Here is a 13,362-nt window from a genome sequence, read left to right as displayed (position 1 = left end):
CTGCCGGTATACACTTCGTGCCCTCATAAATCTTCACTAGCACAGAAAAGTAAACCGTGTTGTGTTTGAGAATTCCTTGGAAATGTATTGCTGTTGGATACTGACAGGGATACCGGCAAAGGGAAGGGTCTGTGTTCTCAAGGTGAAAGACAGTCTGAGCATAAGGGTCCCGGGAGATTGCAAGGAAGGTGGAACCTAGTCTGGGAGCCTTTGGGCAGCTGCCCTTCCTGTGAGCAGTAGCAGCAGTGGTGCACGGTGGAACTAGGGCAATCACACCTGCGGGGTCCCGCAGAGGCGATTTAACTCGCGTCTATTCTAGAAGTCCGCCATGGTCTGTCTTAAATGAGGGAACAGCATTCTATACATCATTTACCCCCAAACTGGCTGTAGGTCGGAATCACCTGGAAAGGTTTTACAACTAGCAACTTTAAATATAAAATTTCAATCAGTGTAACGATTATGAGCATCAGTTCAAAGACCACTTTTATGACTTACCATGTGGCCGTTCTCTGTGCCTTCATCTTTTTATATACAAAATGTAGATAAAAATCTTACCTTTCCTCTAAGAGAAGATGAGTATATCTGCACAGTGCATACAACTTTGGGAAAACCCAATAAATCCTGATTATTTTACATATTCATATTGTACATCATATGCAATTAAGGATGGAGGGGCTCACACATAGGCTTATGAACGTGTATACTCAGAAGCACAAGTAAATTACATTAAGATTTAATGCACCATCTGAAAGGGGATACCTTACTATAAACTTGCTTTTGAAATCTGCTCTTGAAAGATGAGCAGCGCACACTTGAACATGTGTTAAAAATTAAGAATCCAAAATGAAAGCTCTTTAAAAGGAGGCCTAGTTATATATGGGAGGACTTCAGATTTGACAAACAATCAAAAAGTAAACCTAATTTATTTTAGGGAGAAAATGTTCAGAGGCTGAAAAGGTCACCTCCTATATTCCCAAACATGGGGACAAAAGCAAGCCCCACAGACGCAATGACTTAGTGCTGCTTTTGCCTGTGAAATACTAACTCAGTGAGCTACCAGGGAACCGAGGAGAAAAGTACAGCACAATCTCTTCTCTGGCTCTCTGGATGGTCAATTCCTGCAGAGACCATGGACTGTTTCTGCTTCACTCCCTTGAGCTAGATCCGTCCACATCACCACGTGTGGATTAGCACTTAATAAGTGTTTGTGAGGATGACTGATGATGCGGCCAGCGCGCTTGGTAATTTAGAGCAGGCTGTGTCGGTAGTAAGAGGTTTTATTTTCCTTCCTGTGGGAACCCCTTCTCTGCTTGACTTTTCTTGTTGATTGTAAGTTCCCTTGGGCAGAAGACTTGTTTGTATGTTTATTAAGAGGCATTGAGCAAATTGCAACAAACTACAGAGTGATAACAGTGAGTAAAAATTTCATGAGATGCTATCAAATGATTCATTAAAAGAAAGATCCAGGATATTACCACCAACTGCTACATTAACTAGTCATGTCATAACACCATCAAAATGCTAATTAGGTTGTCTGGCATGATTTGTTATTAAAAAATAAACCCAAGTTTCCTGTAGTTCTTGAATTTGGATAGTGTTCCCTTTCCTAATATTCACTTTAGGGTTTATTGGGTACCATTTAGTTCTTTTTCTTTGGATATAAACAAAGCGTTTGTGTATTCCTCTTGCCACCACCCCCATGAATCTCCAAGCAGTTTAAACTTTCAGACAGGGGTCCAGCTCCACAGAATAGTGAATTCAAATCCTACTAAAACAGGATGAAGGTGTGGGGGGGAAAGACTGTTCGTGCTGTCCTGTCTTGGGATCCAGTCAGGGCCAACTGGCTGGTTGCTTCCAGCTGGAGAGGACAAGTGGGAGCACCAAGACCTAGAGCTCAAACCATCCATTGGCATAGGCTAGGAGCTGGCAGGGAAATAATAAAGGTAAGCTTACACAGGGGAGGTTCTGTTCAGCAGGCCAAGTCTGGTAACTTAAGGCCAGAGGCTTCAGATGCAATTGATGGTAGACATTTATTTATTTTTATTTTATTTTATTTTATTTGAGATGGAGTTTCACTCTTGTTGCCCAGGCTGGAGTGCAGTGACATCATGTTGGCTCACCGCAACCTCCGCCTCCTGGGTTCAAGTGATTCTCCTGCCTCAGCCTCCTGAGTAGCTGAGATTACAGGCATGCACCACCACACCCGGCTAATTTTATATTTTTAGTAGAGACAGAGTTTCTCCATGTTGGTCAGACTGGTCTCGAACTCCTGACCTCAGGTGATTCACCCACCTCGGCCTCCCAAAGTGCTGGGATTACGGGTGTGAGCCACTGTGCCTGGCAGATAGAAAGAAATTTAAGATGAAGAATGGGGGTGTCTCAGTAAGTAAGGATCACTCAACAGGGAGGAATCTGGAGTGAATGTTATCCAAATTTAAAGGAGAAGTGGATCAGCCTCAGGGAAGATTACCAACGGGTAGTAATACCTTTGGGCTAAGATTTGGGGGCAGGGCTCCAGTCCTTGGGAGAAGGTCTGACAAAAACAAAGCAGGATGCCAGCCTTGGAGGAGGCAGATGCACTAATCATTTTACCTTAGTGATCACTCATAACAGCGGTCAAGGCCAAAGTTCCACTGTTGAGATGCTGGGGCCCAGCATGAACTGATGATGGACGAGAAAATGAAAGACCACTTCTCAGATCCAGAACACCGTGTATGCCCTACAAGCTATCCTGCAGTCTGAATTGACCGCAGGAAGACATTCTGAACTCGTCAGTGTTGATAACAGCTGGGCCAAAGTCACTGCTTTAGGTTAGGAACTGGTAGCAAGGCTGAGCCTGCAGATAGACTAAGAGATCCCCTCGGGGAGAGAAAGAGAAAGAGGCTGGTGGCCAGCATGGCCCTGGCACATGGTAGCCACGTCTTCTGCCTCAACTCCTGTTCCCAAATTTCTAGAACCATGGAGTTGGCCATCGTTCCTAAAGGCAGAGAGAGCAGGTCATAATGGTAGCAGCACGTGTTCTGGTATTAGGCTGGCTTTGAGTCCTAACTAGAGTTGCCATATTTAGCAAATAAAAGTACAGGAGACCCAGTTAAATGTAAATTTCAGATAGCAAATAATTATTTTTTCCGTAACTGTTCCCAAAATTACACAGGACACACTTATACTAAAAAAGTTATCTTTTTAAATTTGAATATTTAAAATATTTACTTTGAATATTTGAAACATACTAACATATTATTCATTGCTTGTATAAAACTAAAATTTAATTGGGTATACTATTTTTTTTCTAGCAAGCATATGCTTCTAATTTGTTTACTTTCTAACTATTGGAAATTGGGAAGATTATTTGATACCTCTATTTGTCATCTGTAGAATGGAACTGATCTAGCTTACAGTGTTTTTGTAAAGATGAATTGAGTTAATACATGCAAACTCCTCAGAATTATGTCTGGCACAGAGTAAGTGCTCAAAAATGATTACTTTTGCTTGCTTTTTTATTATTGTTATTACCACCAGCATTATTACTACATCTGAGAATCTGCATTACTAGTGATCAGTAGAATTTTTATTTTTATTTTTATTTTTTTGAGACAGAGTCTTGCTCTTGCGCCCCGGCTAGAGTGCAGTGGCGTGATGTCAGCTCACTGCAACCTCCGTCTCTTGGGTTCAAGTGATTCTCTCCTGCCTCAGCCTTCCAAGTAGCTGGGACTACAGGCATGCGCCACCGCACCTGGCTAATTTTTGTATTTTTAGTAGAGATGGGGTTTCACCATGTTAGCCAGACTGGTCTCAAACTTCTGACTTCAGGCAGTTCATCTGCCTCGGCCTCCCAAAGTGCTGGGATTACAGGCGTGAGCCACCATGCCTGGCCCAAATTTTTATATTTTTATAAAATAATGCAGGGCAAGGTTTCAGCAAAAGGTGAAATATTTTACTTATTTATTTCCTATTCTCTTCCAAAAACAATTTATATGGTCCCACAATAAAAGAACAGCTAAGATAAACCCAAAGCTGATTGTCACAAGAAAAAAGAAAACCATCGAGAATTTGAGAGAGGCAAAGAGAAAAATATCAAGAAATTCCGGTTGAAGACACAGCTATGGCAGTTGAGTACAAAATTGTGTTCTGAGTTTGCTGATAACTCCAGAGAATAAAAGATGGTGGGAAATGGAAACAGGTGCTGTTTACAGCCTCCCTTCTCTGTACCGCGTTTCGCTCCTGATGCTTCGTTGTATTTTCTCTAAGAACTTGCTCCAGAGAAAGACTTTTAAATCCTAACAGCAACTTAAATTAATGAGTAGCTTCTTCCAGGAGAATGTCCCCTTATACTCGCTGGAGAACAGAAAAGCTGACTTTTTGTTAGAAAGGACTTCTGATGCTAGTGCTTTGTGGGGTAGAGAAAGTTTGGTTTGGTATCAGTTTTTGGGTGGAGAGTTCTTCAGTCAAAGCAGTGTCTTTGGCCGCCCATTAGAATCACTTGGGGAGGGTTTAAGAATCTGGAATTCCAGGCTGCAACTCAGACTAATTTCTCCAGAATCTTTGGGGGTACAATCCAGGTGCAATTCTTTTTAAGCACCCCAGGTTATCCACTCTGAATATCCAAGATTGAGCTACAGAAAGATACCCTTGTGCAAACTATTTGCATGGTGAGACCTTATGAGACAAGCGTATAATCCAGAAAATAATAATAACTATAATTTTCAAATTCTCACTATATGCCTGCCACTTACGTATACTTTTAACCTTTACAACATTGAGGCGTAGATATTTTTATGCTTATTTTACAACAGGGAAAACCAGAAAATTGTAAATAACACAGTAAGTAAATGAGCCCCAAATCAATTGGATATCTGACTCCCAAACCAGAGCTCTTTTCAATGATAGGGCATATTCAAGAAAAGATGGAGTATGCTCTTTGGGAGATCAGGTTGAGTGTCCTTCCCTCAGGCCTTATCTTCATCAATGCCTGGCCATTCTCTTATATACACTTCCTGGTTTTCATGTCCTGCGTGATCATTGGAGGCAGACCCATGTCTTCGAAATTTGTAGGGAGACAGCTCTATGGCTGGCCTTCACTGTAACATTTTCAATTCTTCAGCAGGCTCCAGCCCCTCCCATTGCAGACCAGTCAGCCAGAGTAAAACAGCAGACATACATATTTGGACTTTGTTGGACAAACGCGTCTAAAGACAGACTTGCAAATGGTATGCCAGGGTTCTCTGCCTGTAATTAAGTAGGGTTTTGCTTGACAGGTTTAGCTAGTCAAGCAGGACTTGCTTGCACCTGTGCCAGTGACAAAGTTTGAATGAAAATTGGGAGCAAAATCAGCAGCTCACAGCCCATTTCAGCCCTTCTCATCAGGTACTAGTAAACCATTTCACCAGGAAAGCGGTCTTTGCTAAAACAGAATACGAAACCAACTTATTTTATTATTTTACACATGCAGGAAAGGAATTGCCAAGTGGATTCAGTTCTCCTGTTAAGATCTTGAACATATGTACATGTGTATGCATTCATGTCTTCATTGTTCATTTATTCATTCATGTACTCATTAATTTGATCACACAACCAATATTTATTGAGTGATTGCTACAGCATTGCTGGTAATGTACTAGGTTCTGGGTATTCATTAGTGAGCAAGCCAAAAATGGTCCTGTGGTCATGTAACTTGTAGTATGGAGATGATGGGGAAAGCCAGGTCGTAAACAGATAAATTACATGTCTTACACATATAATTACTCATTGTGATGGAAGCTATTAAGGAGAGATTAAATTTTTGATGGATAGATATGTGAGAGCTGTGGGTAGCTCTGGGAAATCTTCTCTGAGAAAGTTACATTTCAAGTAAGATAACAAGTAAACTTTTTGTTGTTGCCATTTATTATTTATTTATTTATTTGAGACAGGGTCTTGCTGTGTCACCAGACTAGACTGCAGTGGCACAATCATAGTTCATTGTAGCCTCAAACTCCTGGGCTCAAGTGATTCTCCTGAGTAGCTGGGGCTACAGGTGTGCAGCACCATGCCCAGCTAATTTATTTTACTTTATTTTTTTATAGATTCTCACTATTTTGCCCAGGCTGGTCTCTAACTTCTGGCCACAGATGATCCTCTGACCTTGGCCTCCCAGAGTGCTAGGATTACAGATGTGAGCCACTGCATCTGGCTGCAAAATGTTTTTGTATCATATTTCATTGAATATTTCCCTAAACTCCTTATTTCCCTTTTATTAAGAATGTCATTTGTACATACATTTTGCTCAGTCTTCCTGATTACTTTGCATATGTAGACTACTGAGCTAGGCATTACAGCTAGCTATATTTAGAAAATTACAGCCCTAGCATCCTACAGAGGATCACTGTGGAATTAATCTCCCTATTTATTTGCATACCTCATCCTTTCATCATCATCATCTGTTCTTTATTTTGGGATGCATTTTATTGTTTGCAGAGCACTTTCACATGTTAATCTTTGAGAAGATTCTGGGCTGTTGTCCTGGGCCCAGGAATCCATTGATTCATCCCACCTTTGAACTTGAAGTCTGCTTTTCCAAAGGCCCAAATATTAAACATGCCGGTTAGACACAGTTAAAAATCATATTTTTAAGGATTAGTTTCTATAATCAATTTCTTCATGTGAAGATCACATGTTGATCTTTACCAGCTGATCTTCATCAACAGCCCTGCGGGATGAAAAGCATGGCCTGTCTGTGGAGAGAAACAATGATTCTGGAGAGTGTTTTGTCCGAGGTCATATACTAGTAAGTACCAGAGACAAGAGAAGAACCCAGGCTGTTTTCACTCTTAGTCGAGGAATGTTTCATGCATAACCCCTGCCATTCTCCCAACCCCACTTACCCAACACACACACATTTCTCTCTCCAATTTAGAGCACTTGGGGAAAGACCGATTTAGATACTCAGTTTTTCTTGTGCATTACCGTGGATCCAGGAGAATTTTTCTGGTCTCCGGCCCAGCCCCAGCTCTCCAACCTGCAGCTAACAAATAGATAAATAAGTAACCAAATCTAACAAACATGTATTCAACAGAGCCCATTATGTATCAGATACTGTTCGGGCACTGGTGGTATAATACATCGCTGGGCAAACAAACAGGAAAACCTTCCTTTACTGCATTTACATTCTCCCGGGGGATACGAATCAGTAAGTAAATCAAAAAGTAAATATATAGTATGTAAGATAGTGCGCTATACAGAAAAATAAAGCAGGGAAGAGAGTTAGAGAATGCTGTGGAGAGAGGGTGTTGACATTCTAGATAAGATGCTCAGGAACGACCTCCTTGAGAAGGTGCGGTTTGTGTGAAGCCCTGAGGTCGTCTGGGGAAAGGGCACTCTAGGCAGAGGGGACATGGGCTAAGCTGCTGGCCCAGGCCCAGGAATCCATTGATTCATCCCACCTCTGAACTTAAACTCCATTTTCCAAAGGCCCAAATATTAAAAATGCTGGTTAGACACAGTTGAAATCATAGTTTTAAGGATTAGGTTCTATATTCAATTTCATTTTGGGTCAAATACCCTGTTGTGGGTTGTCCAGAAAGCCAAACCACCATGAATAATGTTTCCGTAGGAAAACGTTTTTTTCTGAGTTTAACTCGTTGACTTACCAATGAACTTAAGGAGCTGGTTAGTAAGTTGAGAGCTGGATATAGCCATTAAAGGGCAATTCTCCTACCAAGTCTTCTTTCGGCTAGGACAGAACACTATTGCACGGAGCCTCCTCCAACCCTCAAGGATACACTCTGACATTCTTTTTCTGTCCTTAGCCTCCTCTCTCGTCTCTTTGATTCCGACCTGTATTTTCCATTTCCCCTGCAGGACTTCTCTTTTTGCCCTTAGATCTTTGAATAATCCTTCGTGAAACCACAGTGAAAGCCCTTGATTCCCTTATTCTCCTTTTTCAGAAGAGTTACCGTCTATCTCCCCTTAATTGTAGTGTCTCGCAGATTTCCCAAGGATTTTTTTTGTTCATGCACACAGATTTACCTGTATTATTTCACTGTCTGCTTCTGGCATCGCGGTGTATTTAATGCCAGTAATAAGCACTGCACCTGGAACATTCTTAGCACCTCACAAATAGATTAATGTATGTACACGCTTTTTTAAATGAAATTAATGACTACCTTCTCTCCATTAAATGGAGGACTCTTCAAGATTCTTTTCTCTCTCTGTTTGAAATGGATTCTATGGACTCATAAAAATAATCAGCTGGGCTTTGTTTTTCCATCAATTCTGCCTCATTTCTTGAAGGTGGATGGATAACAGTTTCTATCTACAGGGAGGCATAATGAGGAGTCAGAAATCCACAGTCTCAGAGTAACTAATACAAAGGACGTAGGGTTTGGGGTACTCCTGTACTGGGGAAACTATCTGGGGTTCTGTCAATTTGCCTTTGAAGTTTGCCTTGATTTGCATGTAAGAACCATGTGTGTATATATACATATATCCCCCAAACCATGTACAATATCTTTTTTCTTACCTTACTTACACGGTGGGGTAACTAGATACATAATTGTGGGCTGGCCGGAAAGCCAAACTTAGAGAATAACAATAGCTAACATATTTTGAGCATGTGCTGCATTATCAGCACTGTCTTACAAATGAATTAGCTTTCCTCATAACATCTTCAGGTGAGCCTCTGAGATACAGAGGTTAGCTAACTTGCCCCAAGTCACCCAGTGGGTAAAGTCACAATTTGACCCTAGGCAATCTGATTGCAGGACACAAACCTTTGATCACTACCCACTACCACTGCCATGGAAGATGAAGGAAAGAACAGCTTTTCCATTTCCTCTTTTCCCTTCATGGGCTCTAGGCCCTTTTATGACTCTTCATAGAGAATCCAACCTAAAATTTCTTTGATAAATCACAGATACAGGCGAAGTCATTGGTTCTTCAATTGTAGTTTTGGATGCAGTAAAAACTAACAAGTTTTCAAGGGCTGCTGATGCTGCTGATTAAAAGGGCACACTTTTTTTTTTTTTTTTTTTTTTTTTTTTGAGATGGAGTTTTGCTCTTGTTGCCCAGGCTGCCGTGCAATGGCACCATGTCGCCTCACCGCAACCTTCACCTCCTGGGTTCAAGAGATTCTCCTGCCTCAGCCTCCCGAGTCACTGGGATTACAGGCACGTGCCACCACAGTGGCTAATTTTTGTATTTTTAGTAGAGATGGGGTTTCACCATGTTGACCAGGCTGGTCTTGAACTCCTGACCTAAGGTGATCACTCACCTTGGCCTCCCAAAGTGCTAGGATTACAGGCATGAGCCACCGTGCCCAATCAAAAGGGCACACTTTGAGGACCATTGGTCTATGTGCCCCTTCAGGCCCTCATAGAGAAGTAACATTAATAATCAAATCTTCACATTTTCAGCATTTCACTGTTTTCAAAGCGTTGTATTTATATTGCCTCAGTTCTTCACGAGGGTGCTTAGCTTTATTTTGAGCAAATCTTATGTCCATTGTATGGATGAGAAAATAGAGGTTCTGTGACTCTAAGTGACACATTCCTCATTGTATAACAAAGTGCTAGGAGTTAGACATTTTATTTTTCGTTCTACTCTGTTAATGCTGAAGAGAGTCCAACAACTGTCCATCTCCTGCACACAACTCACAAATTGGTTTGTTCACTTTCCCACTTTCCTTTTCAACTCATGCTTACAGGAATAAATAGGCTCAGGAAAATCATCTCTTGCTTAAAAAGGAGAAACTGTGTCCTGAAAGGCACAAATATCTGAGCACAAAGGAGGGTGGGACTGTTCGTCTGTACAACCAAGATCCCGACGCTTATATCCAAATTAAAGGTCTGTGAACTTGAACGGGGTTGGCTAATGTTTTTCTTTCCTTCCAGTTTTGCTGAGCTTATAAATATCAATTATAAGGTTGAGTAAATTACAGGGATGTTGAACTTCGAATTGTTGTAGCACCTTAAATTGTCTATATAGTAATAAGGAGATTGTGAAAATCTGCTGAAGGAAATCTCACACATATTTATAGATAATTAATACAGTAAGTGGAAACTGGAAATCACTGAATTTTTTAAAGCAGTAATTTAAAAATGCATTATGGCAACATATTAAGTTAGCAGTTAGTTATTCAACAAGGAAATGTGAAGATTATTAAGCTAATTAAGGGTAATAAAAACAAGTTAAGGTAGTTCTGCATATAACTTTGAAATTAAAAAGAAAAAATTCTTTAGTCTTACTACTTCTAAGAAGGGCAATTCACAGATGGCAATTAATATGTTGATAAGTTACTGGATTTTTATGTAATAAGAGGAGGTTTCTGTAGAAATATATGTTCCCTGGAGAAGTACAAAAAAATACAAGGAACTGTTTCTGCATAACCCCAGACCCTTTAGCAGGCCCCTGTGAGCACACGTGCATCTTCTCTTTTTCAGGGAGGGATGAGTGATTGTCATTTCAGGAACTTGATCTTGGAAAACTTTCTCCAGTACAGTCTATCTGATCCCACTCAGCTTTCAGATCCTGTGCCTCTCTCCTGATCTTCGGGCTCCCTTCCGCTTCAAGTTATGTGACAGCGATTTGGGGGATGGTTTCTTATGCTTTTCCACATTTAGATCTTGTTCTCTGCATGAAACCACTATTGAAACAAAATGAAGCTGCACAAGCAGGAAGCTGAAATAGTTGGTAAGATCGGAAATAGACGCCACTTTGTGGTAGATGCTTCAGTTTGGTGTGTCCAGGGTGTAAGGCTTATAAATTTCTTTAGGGACAAATAATGAAAAAGGGAAGGAGAAAAATGTCAAAGGTAATAATTGGAAAGTAAAAATCACATTCATCACATACAATAGAATAACACGTTTATGTCCAGTCTTTTCTTTTCTTTTACCAGTTACTGGGGACAAAGGAGTGGCAACAGAATGAAATGGCCAGACTTTAAATGAACCATACCTGTGTCTGCCAGTGCAATTAAGCAGATTATTAAATGCCAGTGGAGGAAATCTTGGGGGTGTTTATTGTAGCAAAGGACTGCAATTTCAAATTAAACAAGCTCATGATTCTTAATTCTGGTAGAGGGCCCCTGTAAAATTTACCACTGAGCAAATTGGGGTATGCACGGTTAAATGGGGGCAGAGGGCAAAGCTTATCATGAGGAGAATTGTCCAGCTTATTAGAGAAATGAGGATCAATTGGATAAAACTGAGTAAGAAATCAGGAAAAGTGTTATCAAGAAGAGTTCCAATTTGTCTGTAATCCTGCATAATTACAAAAAGAATAGGTGATAGGTGAATAGGTAAATGTTGGGTTTTAAACTCCAAAATAATTTGATTATTTTAGTTCAGTAGATTTTTATAGAACACTTCATAAACTCAGTCCTTCCTAAAAATCGGGGCAGGGTGGTCATCTTCAAGAGCCATGTTTTCCAACATTTAAGGGAACAGTTTTAACATTGTAAGTTATCTGGTCGATGATTATGCAAATTGTGTCTAAGATTTCTATAACCTTTGTGCTGAGACTCTAAATAGAAGAGTTTCTTTAACAAGCTAGCATACTTTTATCAGCAAGGTCACACTAGGAATTTTAGGAGGACAACTAAAAAATGACTTCCGCGAGCAAAAGGGATCCTTTTCGGTCATCAGGATGAATTGTTTGAAAGCTTCAAAGCAGCCATGGTTCTCATTACTAGAGCCTGACTTTATAAGAATGCGTTTTTTCAATTATTTTCACTTTTCATTAGAAGTCTTTGCAGTTGTTGCTCACCTCATTAAGTTCACTAAGATACTATGCATTTAATTTCCATGTTATAATTTGTAGTAAATTGTTTGACATTAAAGCTATTTTCTGAGTCTATCATTTCTGCAGTTTTTTGCTGCCCTTCTCCTATAGTAACCAGCTACCTTTTACAATGAACAAATTAATGTAATTAATGTAATCTTTAACTTAACTAGTCTCAATTATTGGAATTTTGTTCTGATAGGGCGTCCAGGCCATGGTGCCTTCTAAGTGCTGGGGCACTCATTACCAGGTACGTTCTGGAAATACATTCTGTGTGCTCGTAAAATGTCCCTCCTGATCCAGCCTCCACTTTTATTACTTAGTAATCAGTTGGCTAATTGAACACTTTCTCTTGCAAGATTTTTCTAATTCTCGGCCAAAAGTTTCCTCTGCTAATTTATAACAAGGAATGTTTTTCTTAACTTGGTGTTTGCACATTCCCGGTACTTGTAGCTTTTATCATTTTGCCCCTCAGCTATTGCTCTGTCAGGTTTCTTGATTTGGTTCCTTTAATCTTTTCTCATCAGTCAATCACTTCCAATTCCCCCATTCCTTTAATCATTTCCTTTGAACTCAGCCCAAGTTTTCGGATACTCAGGTATCCTACACATCACGCAGCCTTCTAGGTGTGGTCTCGCCACAATTGTGTGGAGCTAAGAGGGAAAAAGAGCAAAACAATCTTGAATGAATCTGAAACTTGTTTCTATTGCCATCTCAAAAATAAGTCTATCTTTCTACCCTCTATTAGTGTAGCTTTTTCTTTTCTTTCTTCCCAGCTTTTCCACATTCGATGAGAAGCATTAAGAGAGAGGGTTTTTGGCCGGGCGCGGTGGCTCACGCCTGTAATCCCAGCACTTTGGGAGGCCAAGGCGGGCAGATCACTTGAGGCCAGGAGTTCGAGACCATCCTGCCCAACATGGTGAAACCCTGTCTCTACTAAAATACAAAAATTAGCTGGGCATAGTGGGACGTGCCTGTAATCGCAGCTACTCGGGAGGCTGACACAGGAGAATTACTTGAACCCGGGAGGCAGAGGTTACAGTGAGCCGAGATCACGCCACGGTCACTGTACTCCAGCCTGGGTAACAGAGCGAGACTTCCTCTCAAGAAAAAAGAAAAAGAAAAAAGAAAAAAAGAAAATTGGGCTTGCATGACATACAGGAGTGAACTCCTTAGCTGCACTCCGTGGGATTCTATTAAATCCACTGCAGTTTCACATACTATAGCTTGAGACTCTTCATCTGCGCAGGAACTAAGTTTTTCATTTCACAGCTCAGCCTCTTTCCTAGTAATAAATTGACCCGAACTGGAGTCCTAAGACTGTCAATTTGCACTTTCCTTTTGTATCACCTCTTCTCTCCTGTTACAAATGTGTAGAACCATGACGGGAGATTAATATTGAAAGAGAACTTTTTCCCCGTTACATTTTATCTGCCTACTTCTGCCTTCTATTTCTTTCTCTGAGACTTATTTTAGTTCAGCAAAAGCCTCCAGGTTAATTTAACAAAGAATTCTTCCCTGAGCTTACCGGAGTTTCCTGCCCATGGGTGACCTGTTCTTCTACCAATTGAGATTTGTTACTGAGTGATTCTGAATGTTGATCTTGTT

The sequence above is a fragment of the Macaca mulatta genome, chromosome 12, assembly GCF_049350105.2.
Source record: "Macaca mulatta isolate MMU2019108-1 chromosome 12, T2T-MMU8v2.0, whole genome shotgun sequence".
In the NCBI taxonomy this organism is placed as follows: domain Eukaryota; kingdom Metazoa; phylum Chordata; class Mammalia; order Primates; family Cercopithecidae; genus Macaca; species Macaca mulatta.
Note: the sequence above shows the minus strand (reverse complement) of the source record.